General features: G+C 44.2%; 1 pseudogene; it reads right to left on the reverse strand.

The window, feature by feature from the left end:
* Nucleotides 1–3143: 3143 nt before the first annotated feature.
* LOC102430261 lies at nucleotides 3144–5075 on the reverse strand (annotated as a pseudogene).
* Nucleotides 5076–16892: the final 11817 nt, after the last annotated feature.

The raw sequence follows: 16892 nt of genomic DNA on the forward strand, positions 1-16892 counted from the left end.
TAAGAACCAAGTAAATGAACTAATTTCTATTAATGTTTCATTTACCTTATAAAACTATGTTAGTTAAATTTGGAAGGGGAATTTCTGAGAATTTAAAGGGTAATAAAATAATAAATATACATCATTTCTTTGTTAACAAATTATACACACAAATCGGGTTACTTTTTCTATATGATTACAAAGTTAGCAGAAATTATATCTATATTTAAAGTGGCAACAAAATTTTATTATGAAGAAATTCTGTATCTGGACCAAAAGACTGTAACATGGATTAGAAATCTAATGACAAGATAGAACTGGCAACAGTGGCTCAAGTATTGCAAGAAGTTTATTTTCCATGTTTTTAATAATAAGCAGCTCTCCAAAAAGGGTAATGCATGAAGGGGATGATGTAGCCAAAGAAGGGACAACAAAGAAAATCATATGAATTTCAGTCAGCACAAAAGGTGCACAGAGGCCATGAAAACTTGAGAAGGTATAAAAACCAAGCACTGATCCGTCAGCTCCCTGGAGTGCACCAACCCTGAATAATGTGTCCGTTTCTCACTGAAATTGGTGCTCTTTGGTAGGGTTTGGCTGGTGACAAGGGCTGTGAAAGAATTCACAACTGAAAGAAGAGATAGATACAGAGAGAACGTTTATTTTTTCTTTCCCTAAAGGGAAGGGACCAAGGTAAAGAACAAAAGCTGCCCCCCTCCCCTTAAACTTTAAGGCTTAAAGCCTTGGCTAGGTGACAAGGAAGGGAGGAGGATTTGGGGGCTGAAATGGAACAGACATCAGGGGGATCATCTTAGAAAAGTTTGTTAGTTCTTCAGGAGACAATCCTGGCAGATGTCCTAGGGAGGTGTCTTACCAGTATTTTTGCAAAGCCTGCAAAACATTCTTGGAGCAAAAGTTATTAAGAGTTCAAAAGAGGCTTGTTTGAAGGGGAAGAGGGGCAAGGAACTTTCTACTAATTTCCCTGAGTTGTAAACAAACAAACCAACCAACAAACAAAAACCAGCAGGGAGGAGGGGTATGTATGGAAGAGAGTATACCTTGTCTTGCAGTTTAAACAGAGGCTGGCTGTTTGAATCAGAGAAGCTAACAATCTTGGCGTTTAATTACCAGGTGCTTCTCATAAATTGTGGAAGGCCGCAGCAAAGAAAAAGAAATGCCTTTTTTTTCTATCCTTATACTCTTCATCTGGGCACTTCAGCTTGAGAATCAGATTAGTCATTTTACAAAAAGGGTTTTATCTTTAAAATAGAGACAGCCCAGCTGGTGTGGCTCAGTGGTTGAGCATCGGCCATGCACCAGTTTGATTCCCAGTCAGGACACATGCCCAGGATTTGGGTTGGATCCCCAGCAGGGGGCATACAGGAGGCAGCCAATGGATGTTGATGTTTCTCTCATATCGATGTTTCTCTCTCTCCCTCTCCCTTCCTCTCTCTCTCAAATCAGTAAAAACATATTTTATTTAAAGTAGAGACAGCTTAGGGAGAGAAAGTATTAACTCTTTGAGAATTCAGAAAATATTTAGGAAGCCAAATGAAGCGAAAGGAATATAAAATTTGGATGAAAATGTTTCTCTAAGGGTAAAAACTCAGTTTCCCGAGGGATTTAAAATCAAACACACACTATAAGACAGTGGTTTTCAAAGTGGGGGTCATGTCCCTCCTCTTAACCTCTTCCTGCTTAAATTCAAACATTTTCTAATTCTGTTTTGTCTTTCATGGTTTCAGGAAAGATTTCCTTTTAAAAAAGTGAAATATTTCCCTTTTAAAAAATGAAAGAGGAAATCTGATGCCCTCCCTATCTCTTGCTATTTGCTTTTTCTTTAAATATGATCAGAGATCTAAAACATACTTTCTTGGTCACTGTTACTAAAATCTGAGAAGTTTCAACAATATTATTCTTTAAAGTAAACGTGCAAAAGAAGTTCTTAGGAACAAATGAAACTTTGTTTTTCCCACCTCCCCTAAATTTGTGCTTCACCATCTCCAAGCTCTCAATATTTCTGAACAGTATGAACAAAATTCTGACAAACATTCCAGCCACCTTACTCCAAAAACATTTCCTTTAATGGCTGCATAGAATTTCTTTTTTGAGAAGGCAAGCCCCTAATTTGTAGAAGTCTCTAGAATGAGAATGTTCAATTACCAAAAATAACACACATGTCAGGGTAGAATCTGGATAGTGTTCTTCAACATACTCACTAATAAAGAGCAGCCAGACCCTAGACCTTCTCTCTGCATTCGGGAGCAAACAATATCAAAGTGTAAATGACAACCAGGGAAAAATGGGTGACACAAAGACCATTTTTCTTTGATGGGATCAGGAGGAAACGTGGAACCTAAGCTTTGGCCACTTATCAAGACTTCATCAGTTCAACAAAATAGAACAAATCTCTGTGGAAAGGACTTACTTGGTAAACATAGCTTCTTTCCATATATTTTTTTCTTTCACATCAGGTTAAATAAAAGTTGCTGTCATTTTAGAATCATTGATTACATCTTTTTAAAAGAAAAACATTTACTTGAACATTTACATAATTTCATTGCTGTTTATACAACAAAAAATTATTGAACTGATTTGTAGAATTCATCCAGTAACATGAAATTGAAATCCATCCTCCAAGAAGATACAGTTATGGCTGAACACATCTGATGCTCAGAGTACAGCATGAATAAGACAAATCCTTTATATCATTTGGTCCTTGCTGCAGTCTGTATTCATCTCTCAGAAAGCAAAAGAATCCACTTGATGTTTCAATAAATATCAAAGTAATGGTTACAAAAAATGTATCTTCCCCGGGCCAGAGATCTAAGAAATAGCAGTTTTTTTTAAAAAATTAAATCTTTATTGTTCAGATCATTACAGTTGTTCCTCTTTTCCCCCCCATAGCTCCCCTCCACCCGGTTTCCCTCCCATCCTCCGCCCTTACCCCGCGCCCCCTCCCCCCCCCCCCCGCACTGTCCTCATTCATAGGTGCACGATTTTTGTCCAGTCTCTTCCCGCATCCCCCAACCCCCTTTCCCCCGCAAGAATAGTCAGTCCACTCCCTTTCTATGCCCCTGATTCTATTATAATTATTATAATCACCAGTTTATTCTGTTCATCAGATTATTTATTCACAGCAGTTTTGAGGAATGATTCCTCCTTTAGTCCAATGAGTCGATGTCAGGAATGTTCCTTCCACCTCTGGCTATGACCCTGTCTCACTCCTGCTGCTGCATGAACTACATGAGGACTGCTTTCATGGGGGCTGGTGGTGGTGACAGACGTACTGCCGGCTGCTAAGGGTGAGGTGAGACTGGGGATCAACTGGAGTAAGGGAAAGAAAATCCAAATCCGGCAAATCTGATGACGTGCTTGATATTGGCATGTGGTGGGATGGTACTGTGTAGTCTGTTCATGGAAGTGGAATAGCAGCAGGATCAACTGGTCACACTGGGCACCCTCATACATGAGAACCCCTGTGGTTGGGCTGCCCTGTGTTTCTGACATACTAGAGATGCACTTCCTTTGGCAGGAGGGTCTTCCTCTTCATCAGAAGAGCTTTCTGTTGTTCAGACAATAACATCTGCTTTCTTCTTGCTGCCTCATTGTCTAGTCACTGATCAAGCTTACTGAGGACACTTGAACTTTCTATTTTTGTACACGGCTGGCTGGATACTCTCATAGTTTCTTTCTTTGTCTCATTGGACACCAAGAGCCATCTTCTTGGAATTTGATCTCATCCACATCAGAACAGTCACTGAGAATTTCCATAAAAAGCCCATCTAAAATTAGACTTTCATAGGCAGTTTTTTTTTTTTTTGGTCACACACAAGACAAATCCAGGTGGGCTCCTTCTCATGCATTTGTAGATAAAGAGCAGCGTCAAAACACTATAGGTGTGTACAAGTCACTGCTCAGCGTGGGATTGTCAGCCTCATGTTCCCTAGAGGGCACATCAAGGATACCTGAAGGCTAGCTGTGGCGATTTCACTATCAGGATCTGCAGTAAGTTTTTCTTTTCTTTTTTAATATATTTTATTGATTTTTTACAGAGAGGAAGGGAGAGAGATAGAGAGTTAGAAACATCGATGAGAGAGAAACATCGATCAGCCGCCTCCTGCACATCTCCTACTGGGGATGTGCCCGCAACCCAGGTACATGCCCTTGACTGGAATCGAACCCGGGACCTTTCAGTCCGCAGGCCAAAGCTCTATCCACTGAGCCAAACCGGTTTCGGCAGTAAGTTTTTCTTTAATTTTCCAATTTCTGATGCCCAAGAAATGGAACTCTGGTTTGGCACAACTGAAAATAACCTAACTAATCATGTAATGTTCAAAGGGTGTCCAGGGTGCCTCTGTTCAATCTCATTTTTAGGTGGTGGTGCGTAGACAGGTAAAGGAAAAAGCTTCCCATTTACTTTTATACATAGACTGTTGGGATAGTTACCTTCCTGAGGACAACTTATTTCTGCCAAGCAAAGTCTCTGCTGAACTTGGACTGTATAATCTCTCCTACCGACTGGCAAAAAAATCTCTGGGTATGCGTCTCTAACTAGTTGAAATGTCAGACCAAAAATAAAAACTTCTCTTGAAATTATTGAATACTGCTTTGAACTCATGGGCTTGATGAGAACATCAGGAACATCATAAAGGGGCAAGGTTTTTAACTGCACAACAGTCTGGACAAGAGGAATTGGGGGGATGGCTGCTGCATCTGAAATGTGTGCTTAGTAGGTATCTGGATGCAACACAGAACAAATGGAGGCACGGTGAGTGAGGTGTAACTGAAGTGAAAGGCAACATGTGGATTCCAGCCACAGCCTCCTCAGGCTCTACAGGTGATGAGCTACCATCCAAATTGAAAACTGATGCTTTGATTATGGCTAAATTAGAAAGTCTTTCAAGAGTCCGTGGGTGTCCGTGTCTGTACAATTCTCAGATTTCGGTCTGAGCCGCAGGGCTGCAGCCGCCCTTCAATAAATGCAACACCCTCTTCAGGAGGTCATGCTTGCGCCTACTTTTACCTCACCCAGCAAAGCCTAGTAACACTTGTAGCCCAAAAACCATATTCCTCAACCCCTTGAAATCCGCCATTTCATACCACCCGTGGGCGCCACTGCCACCACAGCACCCCATCCCGCTGACAGCAATGACACTGCCACCACTAGGGCAGCCACCTCCAGCACATCTAGCACTGGGTGCTGCCGAAGACACTGCTGCCAGGCCCGGTCCAAGCTTTGCATTTTTAGAATAAACCCAATAGCATAGGCCTTGGATTATGTTATCTTCCTCCTCCAGGGAGCTTTTATGTATGCTCTTGGAAGGCATCAAGGGCTTTAGAACTAAATTCAGGATGAACTTGAGCCAGTTTTAGGCATGGAGATGATTGAAAGTTGGTTTGCAGAGCCTTCCAGGGCTGCTCTACTTTCTATTCATTCTTACTCCTAAGGCAGCCATTCAGGTTTCTAGGTCCACATGGCAAGGAAAGTGACCAGGGCTCCCCTGTGGTGGTCCCTGAACTTTAACTTTGGTCCACTCCCCCGGCAAAAATGTCTGGAGTATTATTAACACTCTCAGCCTCTCAGCTTTCTCTTCCAGAACTAGCAAATTGCCCCTGGAGAAAGTAGCCCCAAACACTAAGCTTTCTGCATTATATTTTCTTCCAAACCATGACCTGGTCATTCTTTATTAATCCCTGAAAGGCTTCAGTTTTCTTATAAAAATAAAGAAACTTATTATTGTTATCATCATTATTTTATTCAGCTTTTGTAGCTGTTCTCACTGGGAGGGTTGATCTGAATTACCTAATCAGTCATTACCAGAATTAGAAGTTTGTATATTCTCAGTGAGAAAAATAAATATCAAGGATAGAAAGATAAAACATATTTATGTTAAAACAACCCATAGGTCACCACCTTGGTAAAGAAATAAAACTATCAGTGTGTCCTCCCTCAATCACATCCTTTTTTCCCTCTGTGATAACTAACCCCTACCTTGATCTTTGTGTTAACCTTTGCTTACTTTTCTTTAGTATTAGCATCTACGTATGCATTCCCAATTTTAATGCTTAGTGTTGCCTGTTTGAATTTTATATACATGGAATCTTATTAAATATATTTTTAGGTGTCTCACTTCTTTTGTTGTTGTTAATCCTCACCTGAGGATATTTTTCCCCCATTGATTTTTAGAGAGAGTGGAAGGGAAGGGGAGAGGCAGAGAGAAACATGGATGCGAGGGAGACATATCAATTGGTTGCCTCCTGCACACACCTTGACCAAGGCTGGGGATTGAGCCTGCAACCAAGGCACGTGTTGTTGACCAGAATGGAACCTGAAACCCTTCAGTCTGCGGGTAGACACTCTAACCACTGAGCAACCGGTTAGGGCTCTCTTCTTTTGCTCAAGGTTATGTTTTTGAAATTTATTTAAGCCCTAGCTGGTTTGGCTCAGTGGATAGAGTGTCAGCCTGCGAACTGAAGGGTCCTGGGTTTGATTCCAGTCAAGGGCACATGCCCAGGTTGCTGGCTCGTTCCCCAGTGGGGGTGTGCAGGAGGCAGCTGGTCAATGATTCTCTCTCATCATTGATGTTTCTATCTGTCTCTCCCTCTCCCTTCCTCTCTGAAATCAATAAAAATATTTTTTTTAAAAAGAAATTTATCCAAGATTATTTTCTCTGCTCTATTGTTTTCCATTGATACACAGTGTATTTTCCCACATTTTTTCATATGAGACCATACTAGAGGCCCCATGCATGAAATTCATGCTGGACGGCCGTTTGGTCAATTTGCATATTACGCCTTTATTATTATAGATACCTTTACTTCTCTCTGAAATATCTGTTCCTGTGACTTGCTCTTTGTTTTGTTTGGGCTGTTTTTTTTCCCTTATTGATTCCTAGGAGCCTTTCTATATTCTAAATCATGCCTAAACAGTAGAACTTGCTATAATGATAGAAATGCTCTATATCTGCACTGTCCAATATAGTAGCTACTAGCAACATGTGGCTGTTAAAGCACTTACAGTGTGACTAGTGCAACAGAGGAGCTACATAAAATGCATTGGTGAGACAGGCAAAGATAAATGTAATGGACATGCTTATTCAAAAGGGGAAAGAATGGGGAGCAAATACCAGTCACTGGTTCATAGCAGTGCTGAAATCCAGCTGGTCTATTGTTAACAGTTCCTCCACCAGGGAAGTGGGGACTATTCCTTGATTAGGTCTAGGTCCTGCTCCCTGGAAGTAGTAGTCCCCTAGTTTATTTTTTATGTGGCTCTTGGGTCTACCCTCTCGGACTCCTAGGAAATGGCCTGCATTTGCAGCTCGGTAGCTTTCTCAGTCTGCTTCCTGTCTATAGAAAATTGGGGACCTAAATTTAAACAATTTCAGATTCCAGTTCCTTTTAATCCAGGCAGGCAGCACTTTCTCATATTGAGTTCTCTTAAAAACTGTGTGGGCTTCCTATGAATAGGAAGATTTTGCTCAGTCCATTTGACAAAAGTCATACCCACAGTTGTTTTTGAGATATGACTCTCTTTTAGATTTATTCACAGCTACTTTGGGCTTGTCAGGCAGCTATGGGACAATGTCCTTAAAATTCCTAGGATTCCTTTTGTCTAGATGACAGCGACAGTTCCTATGGTCATGGTGTTCAAAGTAGGCTCCTTCTATGGATAGACAATGTAAGTATTGCCAATAAAATGTGCTAAAAGAGGCACCAGGAAGATTCCATTCTCAGACTCAAACAATTATTTTGATTTCTACCATCTGAATTCCTTCCACAGACACTCATTGCTGTGGGTTAAGCATTAGCCTGTCAAGGGATCAGCCATGTGTGGCCATTGTCATGGATAATGTGCATCAACCTGGCTCAGGACCTGGCCCTCAGAAAGTGCTCAGCACATGTTAGTCCCCTCCTCCCAGTCCACTCCTGCTTTCCCTAAGGACCCTCTCTTACAATTTATATTACACCATGGGAGGGAACATGATAAGGCTCTACCACCTCAGTGTAATTGAGTTGGTTGGTTGGTTCCTTGAACAAATGCTCATTGAGCACATACTATGTACCAGATACTGTTTTAGGCACGAGGACATAGCCCTTTTTGGAGTGTACAACCCAGTGGGGGCAGATACATGGAAAATAAGTAAACATCCCATCAAATAATGACACATTGCGATAACCCCATGATGGAAACAGGTGAGGGGGGTGAGCTGAGGTGGCTGGGGAGCCCTGTTGTCTGCTGAGAGAAGAGAATGGGGAGGAGGGCGGGAAGGCTGAGGACAGTCCTGTGCCTCCTCCACAATTTTGCCCAATGACTGCAGAAAGGACACTCTAGTTCAAATAAACAAATAAATCTGGAGAAATATGATCTGTCATAGCAAACTCAACACCATTAGTCACAATTCCCTCAAGGATCAGAACAATGGACTTGGATGTCAGGAGCCCTAGGTTTTAATTCCAGCGTAACCCTCAACCCCTGTCTGTCTTTGGTGTGTCCCCTCCTCTCCTGGACCACTGGTTCCTGGGGTCTAAAATGAGGGGATGGGGATCAGTGCTGTCTGACCACCCAATGACTTCATGAAATGACCAACGCCTTCCATGGGAGTCTGTCAGCCCCAGAAAGGCAGATGGCTGACTCTGCCCAATTTCTAGCTGTTAGAATCCCTTCTTGTCTGCCTAGCCATGCAGTTCCTGCCTCAGTTCATTGGGTCCCACCTCTAGGCTATCTTTTCTTTTAAGTGTTTAGTCATAATTCTGACAGTTGGCAGATCACAGTGCCCCTAGTGCAGTGACCAGTTGGCCTGGATGTTCCAGAAAATCATGGCTCACTCTTGGTTCCATCCACATGCTTGGGAAGTGCCTGCCATGTTCTGTGATTTTAAAACTTCCCCTCTAAAATTAAAAGCAGATAATAATAAGAAAACATCACAATAAGAGCCACTGCTTATTTAGTACCTAGTGTGTCCTCAGTGACAGGGGTCATGGCATTTAATCTGCACATCAGGCCTTGAAATGGTACTGTCACCACAATCTCATAGACCAGGAAACTAAAAGAGGTGAAGCTTGCCAGCGGTGCAGTTGTGATCTGATCTATTACATTGGACTCCGGAAGACCAGTCACTTTGCCACCAGGCTGTTTTGCAGTTCTTTTTGCGGTGGGCCAGGCAAAGATGAAGTCTGCCTCTACCCCTCCCCACCCCATTGCCAGGGTCCACCAGCAAAGGATTGATGCTATTTTGAAGTTACTTGCTTAAGCTACTCCAGCAAGATGGTCCTGAGAAAGTACCGCCCAGCCATTGCTCCAGTCACAGTATTGAAGCTGAGTCCTTTCCATTCCCTTAAAATCATAGAGTAAATAGAAGCCCTGTTGGTCCCATATCTGCCCAGAAGTGATGACAGACCTCATTCTCTACTTCCTTTGTTAACAGCGACAAAAAGCAGAGGCTGTTGCTCCATCCTGATCTGACATGCAGACCCAGCTGGGCATAGATGGCACCCACCATTACAGGTGTGTTTGTGCCAGATCCTTCTAGAAATAAACCTCCCAGGAGCAGTGAGGCTGGGCCAGGGATGTGAGCCCTATCTCTGATTTTGCAGAGGTCAAGCCACATGATTTTATTCAGCTGTGAGTCTAGTCTTTTGGATGGTCAAATATCTAAGTCAGCGGTTCTCAACCTGTGGGTCGCGACCCCTTTGGTGGTCGAACGACCCTTTCACAGGGGTCGCCTAAAACCATCCTGCATATCAGATATTTACATTACGATTCATAACAGTAGCAACATTACAGTTATGAAGTAGCGACGGAAATAATTTTATGGTTGGGTCACAGCATGAGGAACTGTATTTAAAGGGCCAGAAAGTTGAGAACCACTGGTCTAAGTCATGGAGCAAGTATCAGGATGCGTCAGTGACATGCAGTCACATGTGAGGAAGTTGAGGGGCAGACACACAGTCACATGTGAGGAAGTTGAGGGGCAGACACGCAGTCACATGTGAGGAAGTTGAGTAGCAGTGAGGCTTTGGGATTGGCTCTTCTAGTAGCATAACCACGTCTTCAAGATCCTGATTCTTTCCATTATCCCAAAGTCAGCTTCATCCACGGCTGGTTCACTCCTGGTTGTAGGACAGCTGCCAGTAGTAGCAGGGACTGCACCCTGTGGAGAGGGGCACTGCTTTCCAAGACTCTTCTAAAGGGAAAGAAATCTCTCCCAGAAACCCCACAGGAAACCTTTCCTTGAACTCACTGGCTAGAAGGGGAGTAGGGTTCTCACCATGAGCTTAGATTAATCCTTTTTTCTTTGAGTCATTCAGGAGTGGTGTTGAGGGTGGGTAGAGAGCTGAACAAATTTGGGCTTCTGTGAGGATGGAGGAAAATGGTAGCCAGATGAACCAGAAGTGTCCACTGTTCAATGTCATGCTGCTGTAGCTATAGAAACTGTCCAGATTCCTGAACTTAGACCTCTTTGGACCTGCAGAGGAACTTACTAATTAATCTTTGACTCTGAGGGGCAGTGACTTGCTTTAATATTCAGGTGCAAGACATGAAGGTCAGTTCTCCATAGCCGAGGCAGAAGGGGAGAAGCAGTGAGCCGGGGCTTGGGACAAGATCTGTGAGGGTAGCATTGGGACATATTTTGCTCGAAGCTTAGTCCTTATTTATCTCATCTGAATTGGAATATGCTGGCTGGGGGTGGGCTGAGTAGGAGAGCCTTCCCAATTACAAATTCGTAAGCCCTTTGGCTGAGAAACGTTTGTTAGGGCCCAGGAAACTGCAAGTTTAACAAGCCCTCAGATGATTCTCATGCGCACTGGCCTGAAGCTATGGCTGAGCTGGAGACAGTGGCTCTTGAAACATAACCAGGCCAAGTCCAAGGGTGCAGAGTCTGCATCACAGTTCAGCAAATAGTTGGCATTTGGAGGTCTGAGGTGAGGAAGGTGGACCCAGTATGATGACAGCCCAAGCTATGTTGGATTCTCATGGGTCAGGCCAGGCAGTGGGTAATGACATTCATTTGTTCCTTTTCCTCATCAAACATTTATTAAAGCCTCATGTATGATAACCCCTAAAGATACAGATCAAATAATGCCCATCCGCAGAGTCACAATATAGCATGTTGGGGAAACAGACGTGAGGACAGAAATTACAACATGACATGGCAGGTGTCCTAGTGGACCTCGGGGCTCCGGGAGCACTTGGCAGTCGCCTCATCTGGCCTGGGGGCTGGGGGTGGATTAGTTTCCTGGAGCTGCCGTACCAAATCACCACAAACCTGGTGGCATAAAGCAACAAGTTTATTCTCTTACCATTCTGGAGGCCAGCATCTGAAAGTAGTTTCACTGGTCGAAAACCAGAGTGTCAGCAGGATCATGTTCCCTCCAGAGGCTCTAGAGGAGGATCCATCCCTTGTCTCTTCCAGCTTGCCTGCATTCTTTGGCTTGTGGCAACATCACTCCAGTCTCTGTCTCTGTGATCACTTGCCTCTTCCTCCTCTGTGTGGGTCAGCTCTCCCTCTGTATCCCTCATTATAGGGACACATGTGATAGCACTTAGGTTCACCTGGATAATCCAGTTATCTCCCCATCATAAGATCCCTAAGTTAATCACACCTGCTCAGTCCTTTTTGGCCTTTAAGATATTTACATATTGTAGGGATCAAGAGCTATATATTTTTGGGGGCCATTATTTAGCCTACCATAGGGGTTAAGAGAAAAGGAGACACGACAAGAGTCCATAAGGAGAAGTAGGGGTCAGCCAAATGAAGCAGATACGGAAGAACATTAGAAAAAGAAACAGCATGTACATAAACAGCACTGGGCACTGCAAATGGGTTTTAGGGACGGAGGCTCCCAGCACCGGGAGGGAGCTGAGGAGGAAGAGTCTGGAGGGAGGTGGCTAGAGCCAGACCATGAGGATCCTTGGCTGTGGGCCAGATTCCACGGCTAATGGGGAACCCTCAAAGGTGTTTGAGCACAGGAGTGATGCCATCAGGGTTGCACTGGCTGCACTGTGGAGATGGATTTCAGGGGGACCACTAGAGGCGCGGGAACCATTTAGGAGGATTTTGCAGTGGTTCTGGAGGAAAATGATTAGACCTGAACTAGGCAAGTGAATCATGACAGTGGATGGTGCTGCAGGCTGTTTACAAGGTAGAATTGACAGGACTGCATGATTGGATGGGGAGAATGAGAGCAACTGGAGAGAAAAGACTGCAAGGTTTCTGGCATCATTGATAAAGGGACCATCTGAAGAAGGTAGGGACAGGTGAAGACACTTGGACTCCTTGATTCGAGGTGGTTATGGGTCAATCAGGTGTCTGGGAAGCAGTGGATTATAAGGGCCTGGAAGCAAGGAGAGGAATCTGGGCTGGAGATGTAGGTTTGAGATGCCTGAGCATGTAGATAGTTGGTGAAGTGACGGGTGTGAATGTGTTCACCCCAGGATACAGGGAGTGCAAAGGGAGTAGAATCTACTCAGTATATGGACTGAAAAAGAGGCCTTCTCATGGGAGACTGAAAGGTACAGCTATAGAAGTGGGAAAAGCCCCAGGACTTTGTGCTTAATACTCTGTGTTTGGTTAGGATCTTTGTATTTTAAAAGAGTGAGAGGGAATGGGATAGTGCTAACACCAAAGGAATAGCTTTCTAATGGGGAAATTTGGGGACTCTGTGGGAGAACATTTGGGGTGCATATAGACAAATACCCTCCATGCATCTTTGCTGGCTCATCCCTGGCTGCTGCCTGTTTGCAGCCTCTGTGATAACCTGATCTCCTGTTTGGGAGCCTGGGAAGCCCTAGGTAGCAGCACGAAACCAGCTGCCAGCTGCTTTTGTCGTTGATTCTTAAAATACATTGTGTGCCAGCAGCGTGGCTGGAGTAGAAATCAGGGATGCAGCGCGGGCAAGGAGAGAGCCATCTGTGCTTCTCAGTGAGCTGGTATTTTTGGCCTGGTGAAGTGAATGTCTCCCCAGAGCCACTTCCTGCTTCTGTCCTCCCTCCACACACAAGTCCTGATTGTTAGACTCAGGTTGTTAGAGCCGATACCTAGGTGAGGAGTCTGAGGCCCAGAGGGTGGAAGTTCTTCCTCTCAGAGGGGCTGGGGCAGATCCCCCATTAGAGCCACCCCCTCCTCCCGTCCCCCTGGCCCACCGCTGTCTTCCCTGGGTCCATGCTCCAGTGCCAAGATGATGATCACAGTTGTCAGTAATAAGATACCATTTACATCTTAGAAAGTTCTCTTCACATTTGTTATTTGCTCAATCCCCAAAACCATCACAGAAGTAAGAAAAATCCTCTTAATCATTGAGAAATCAGGGTCAGAGAGGATCAGGGATTTGCCCAAGATTTAGGAGCAGAACCCAGGTCTCCTTGCTTTCAAACCCCATGTCCTTTCCCCTCCCAGTGCTGTTCCCATCTCAGGAGGCAGGGCCTGCTGATCTGGTGGTGCCCAAGCCACAGGCCGCTAAGATCTGCTGGGTGCTTGTCAGGTGCCCTTTCAGAAAGGGAAACAAGCCTCCCAGAAGGAAAGGGGGGGCACCAGCACAGATGACTTTCCCATTTTGCTCGGGGCTGACTCTGGGCCCTCTGATGGAGTGTTTTGATGCAGCTGAGGACACATTTCTTGACCTTAAGGAATAAGTTCTCAAGCTTTTAGCTTAAAAAAAATCAGGTAATGCACATGACATCACCCCATCACTGAGGTCTGCCTGTCCATCCCTGAGCCTCAGATTATTACCGGGAAACCCCCGGTTGGGCTCGGGCTGCCTGTCACTGTGTCCAATAACGAAGGCAGGGTTGAATCATATTATTGAGAAGCGTTTATTGAGAAGGCTAGTTAACCAAGAAGACAGGGTGCTTACAAGCATCATATCCTACCTTCTAGCAAGGTGCAGGGGGCAGGATTATAAAGGGGAAGGGGACTGGGGAACAGAATGCAGCTAAGTGCAGCCTTGGGGGTCCGAGACATCAGCTATTGTCCTTAACCCCCTATTCACATAACTATATATGTTCTAAGATTTAAAATAATATGATTACTTTTCAGATTAATTTAGGTGCTCTATCTATTAGGTTATAAGTCCCCCCTATCAAGACCATCCATCTCTGAGCCTCCTTGGGGCCTGACCATCCCTCATCCAAACCCGAGTCTCTGCCTGATGCTTACACGCACTCTTTCCTTACCCCCAGCCAAAGACTGGAACTCACTGTCTGGTGTCATTTCCTATCCTTCACCCGGCCTCAAGTCTGTCTCCCAGCCAATTCCTAGCCTTATCCTAGCCTTAATACTAACTCCATCCATCACGCAAATACTGAAACTCATTCCATTTCAGCCCACATCTCATCCCTCACCCCATCTCCAAATCTATCATCAGCTGCAAAAACAACAGTCCTTCCCTTATTCAAACCCAAATACCAAATGTTACCCAGCTGACTCCACTGCATCCTTCATTTCATTGAGCCTCAAGGCTTGGGGCAAAGGTCCTCTTACACACATCACTGGGAAATTTCAAAAGTGCTCAGCGGTTAATGGGTTCTTTTTTAGGCTAACAAAACAAGTGTGACTGTCAGTTTGTCCACAAGTCAGATTGGCTGCTTTAAAGTGACCCTGAGTACAGCTGAGGCCTGGCAGGGAAGGCGTCGTCTAGAAGAGACCTGCAGCACTGCCGTTGCATCCAGAATAGAAGGAGGAAGTTAAACGCTGCAATCAGTAAGCTGAGCAGCCACGGGAGTGCTGCAAATGGAGCCTGAGGAGAGTGCAGCAATTACTTCATGTAATGGTGAGCCACCTCTGACATGGGAAATGCAGGCACGAGCCATCCATCTTTTCAGCCATCGAGAAAGGTTCCTTTTACAGATTGGTAGTGATCATTAGAACTCGGGCTTCTCTGTCATTCCAGTTGCTCATTGGTCTGTCTTCTCCGTGCCTTGCTGAGTGATTGACTTTCCAAAGCACTTTGGCTCCCTGGAGGATGAAAGGAGTCTAGCCATGCCAGGTCTGCTGTAATTACCCTTGGCAGCCCCACTGGGTGGGTCAACCACTCTCATCCCCACTTACCTGCAATAACCAAGCATCTTCCTTTGAGAGTGGCTCCCACAATGGATTGGAGGGGGAAAAAGAACAGTTAAGTATTTTTTTAAATGAGATTTTTTTTGGCTTCAATCTCAAATTAGATTTTTAATTTGCAGAATCTCCCAAGAATTTTCAGCCAGTGTTATAGTTAGACCACAGCTTGACTTCAGTTGGCACGTGAAAACCCCCTCCCTCTGGTTTTTAAAGGGTTGCGCACTTTCTGAAACCATCATCCTATCCATCTTTTTTAATATTGCTGTGTGGAAGGCGTTGTTGGCATCTCACAGATAAGGAAATGGAGGTTTGAGGGCTTAAGTGATTGGTCCAGATGATGGAGGCTTTCTAAACGCCCATTTCCTGAGCCCTGACCAGCACATCACACCATGGTGCTGATCGCCCAGGTAGGGCAGCGAGGCCTAGGAGGGCCTGAGTGAAGTGTCAGGTGTGACTTCCCTGGAGAGGTGATAAGGGTATTAGCCAGGACGCCTTTTATGACACACAGACATGAGTGCAAACTTGGAAATTCAGTTCCCTTAGCTAGTCCTAAAATCTAGAGGCTTCATGTGGTGTCAATGGAATATTCAAATTTTTAACTGACTTGTTTCTCCTCTGGGTCATTGTTAATATTTGGTCTTTTGTAACAGAGAGCCAGGTGCATGATGAGCATCTTGTTTAATTCTCAAAATAGCACTGAGGTGTGGATGCTGTTATCCTTGCTCTGCTAATGAGAAGTTAAATAACTTGCCTGAGGTTCATAACTTTAAGGCAGAGCTGAGCTTTGAACCAACATCTAGAATCTAGATTGTTCTCACCTACCACGGTATCCTTCTTCTCTATAAGTCAGAAAAAAGTGGAATTTTTAGTCTGAGCTTTTTTTTTTTTGAGTTCTGTGTCCTTGGACAAGTTAACAAAATTCAGTGACTGGTTATTGAGTATAAACTTTGGCTGGGCCATGTGCTAAGGGGAGGGCAGCAGGGCAGGGAGTGCAAATACTAAAAAAAAGATTGGTCTCTGTCCTTAATTTTAACACTGATGGATGAGTAACTTCCTTTCTCTCATGGATGAGAATGCATCCATAAAAGAGTGAGTCAGGCTAGGTTTTCCAAGGTTCTTTTCTGAGTGCATAGACCACGATTCTGTGATCTTATCTGCCATAGTAAATCTCTTCTCTATAAATCAGAAACAATGGAATTTTTAGTCTGAGCTTTTTCTTTTTTGAGTTCTATGTCCAAGAAGGTGGTGCCCAAATCTCCTAGATGTTGGACACTTTCACAGTGTCAAAGGTAATCTATCCCATGAAAGGTCATTTATCTCCGTTATGCATTAATTTTTGTACACTAACCTGATTCAATTCATACAACAACTTATGCTAGGTGTTATTGTCATCACCATTTTAAAAACAAGGAAACTGTGGTGCAGTGATTTTAGCCACTTGCACAGTGTCATAGAACTAGTACAAGGCAAAGCTGGAACTAGGAAGAATCAATGCAACGGCTACTGCTTCCTAATATAGGCCATGGGAATAGCTCGGGCCCTGGAAGAAGCTGGCTCATACTGAGAATGAAGCAAAACTCAGGGCTTTGGAAACACGAAAATGCTTAAGTGGGGTCACAGGTTATCTGCTTCCCCGTGAACCATTTGGTATTTGTCACACTAGATCTTTTTCATTCTCCTGTGACCTTGTCTGTGAGTCAGGCCTTGACATATGGTAAGACAAACTAGCATGAATGAAGTCGTCCAGGTGATCTTTTAGAACCTCTGGGATGCCTGTTCCATGACACAGGGTACTCAGTCTCTCTGAAGCCTGCTTGTCTTAGGCTATGAGATGAATGGAGCCTTTGGCTCCAT

This window comes from Myotis lucifugus, unplaced genomic scaffold (assembly GCF_000147115.1).
Source record: "Myotis lucifugus unplaced genomic scaffold, Myoluc2.0 scaffold_8, whole genome shotgun sequence".
Taxonomy (NCBI): domain Eukaryota; kingdom Metazoa; phylum Chordata; class Mammalia; order Chiroptera; family Vespertilionidae; genus Myotis; species Myotis lucifugus.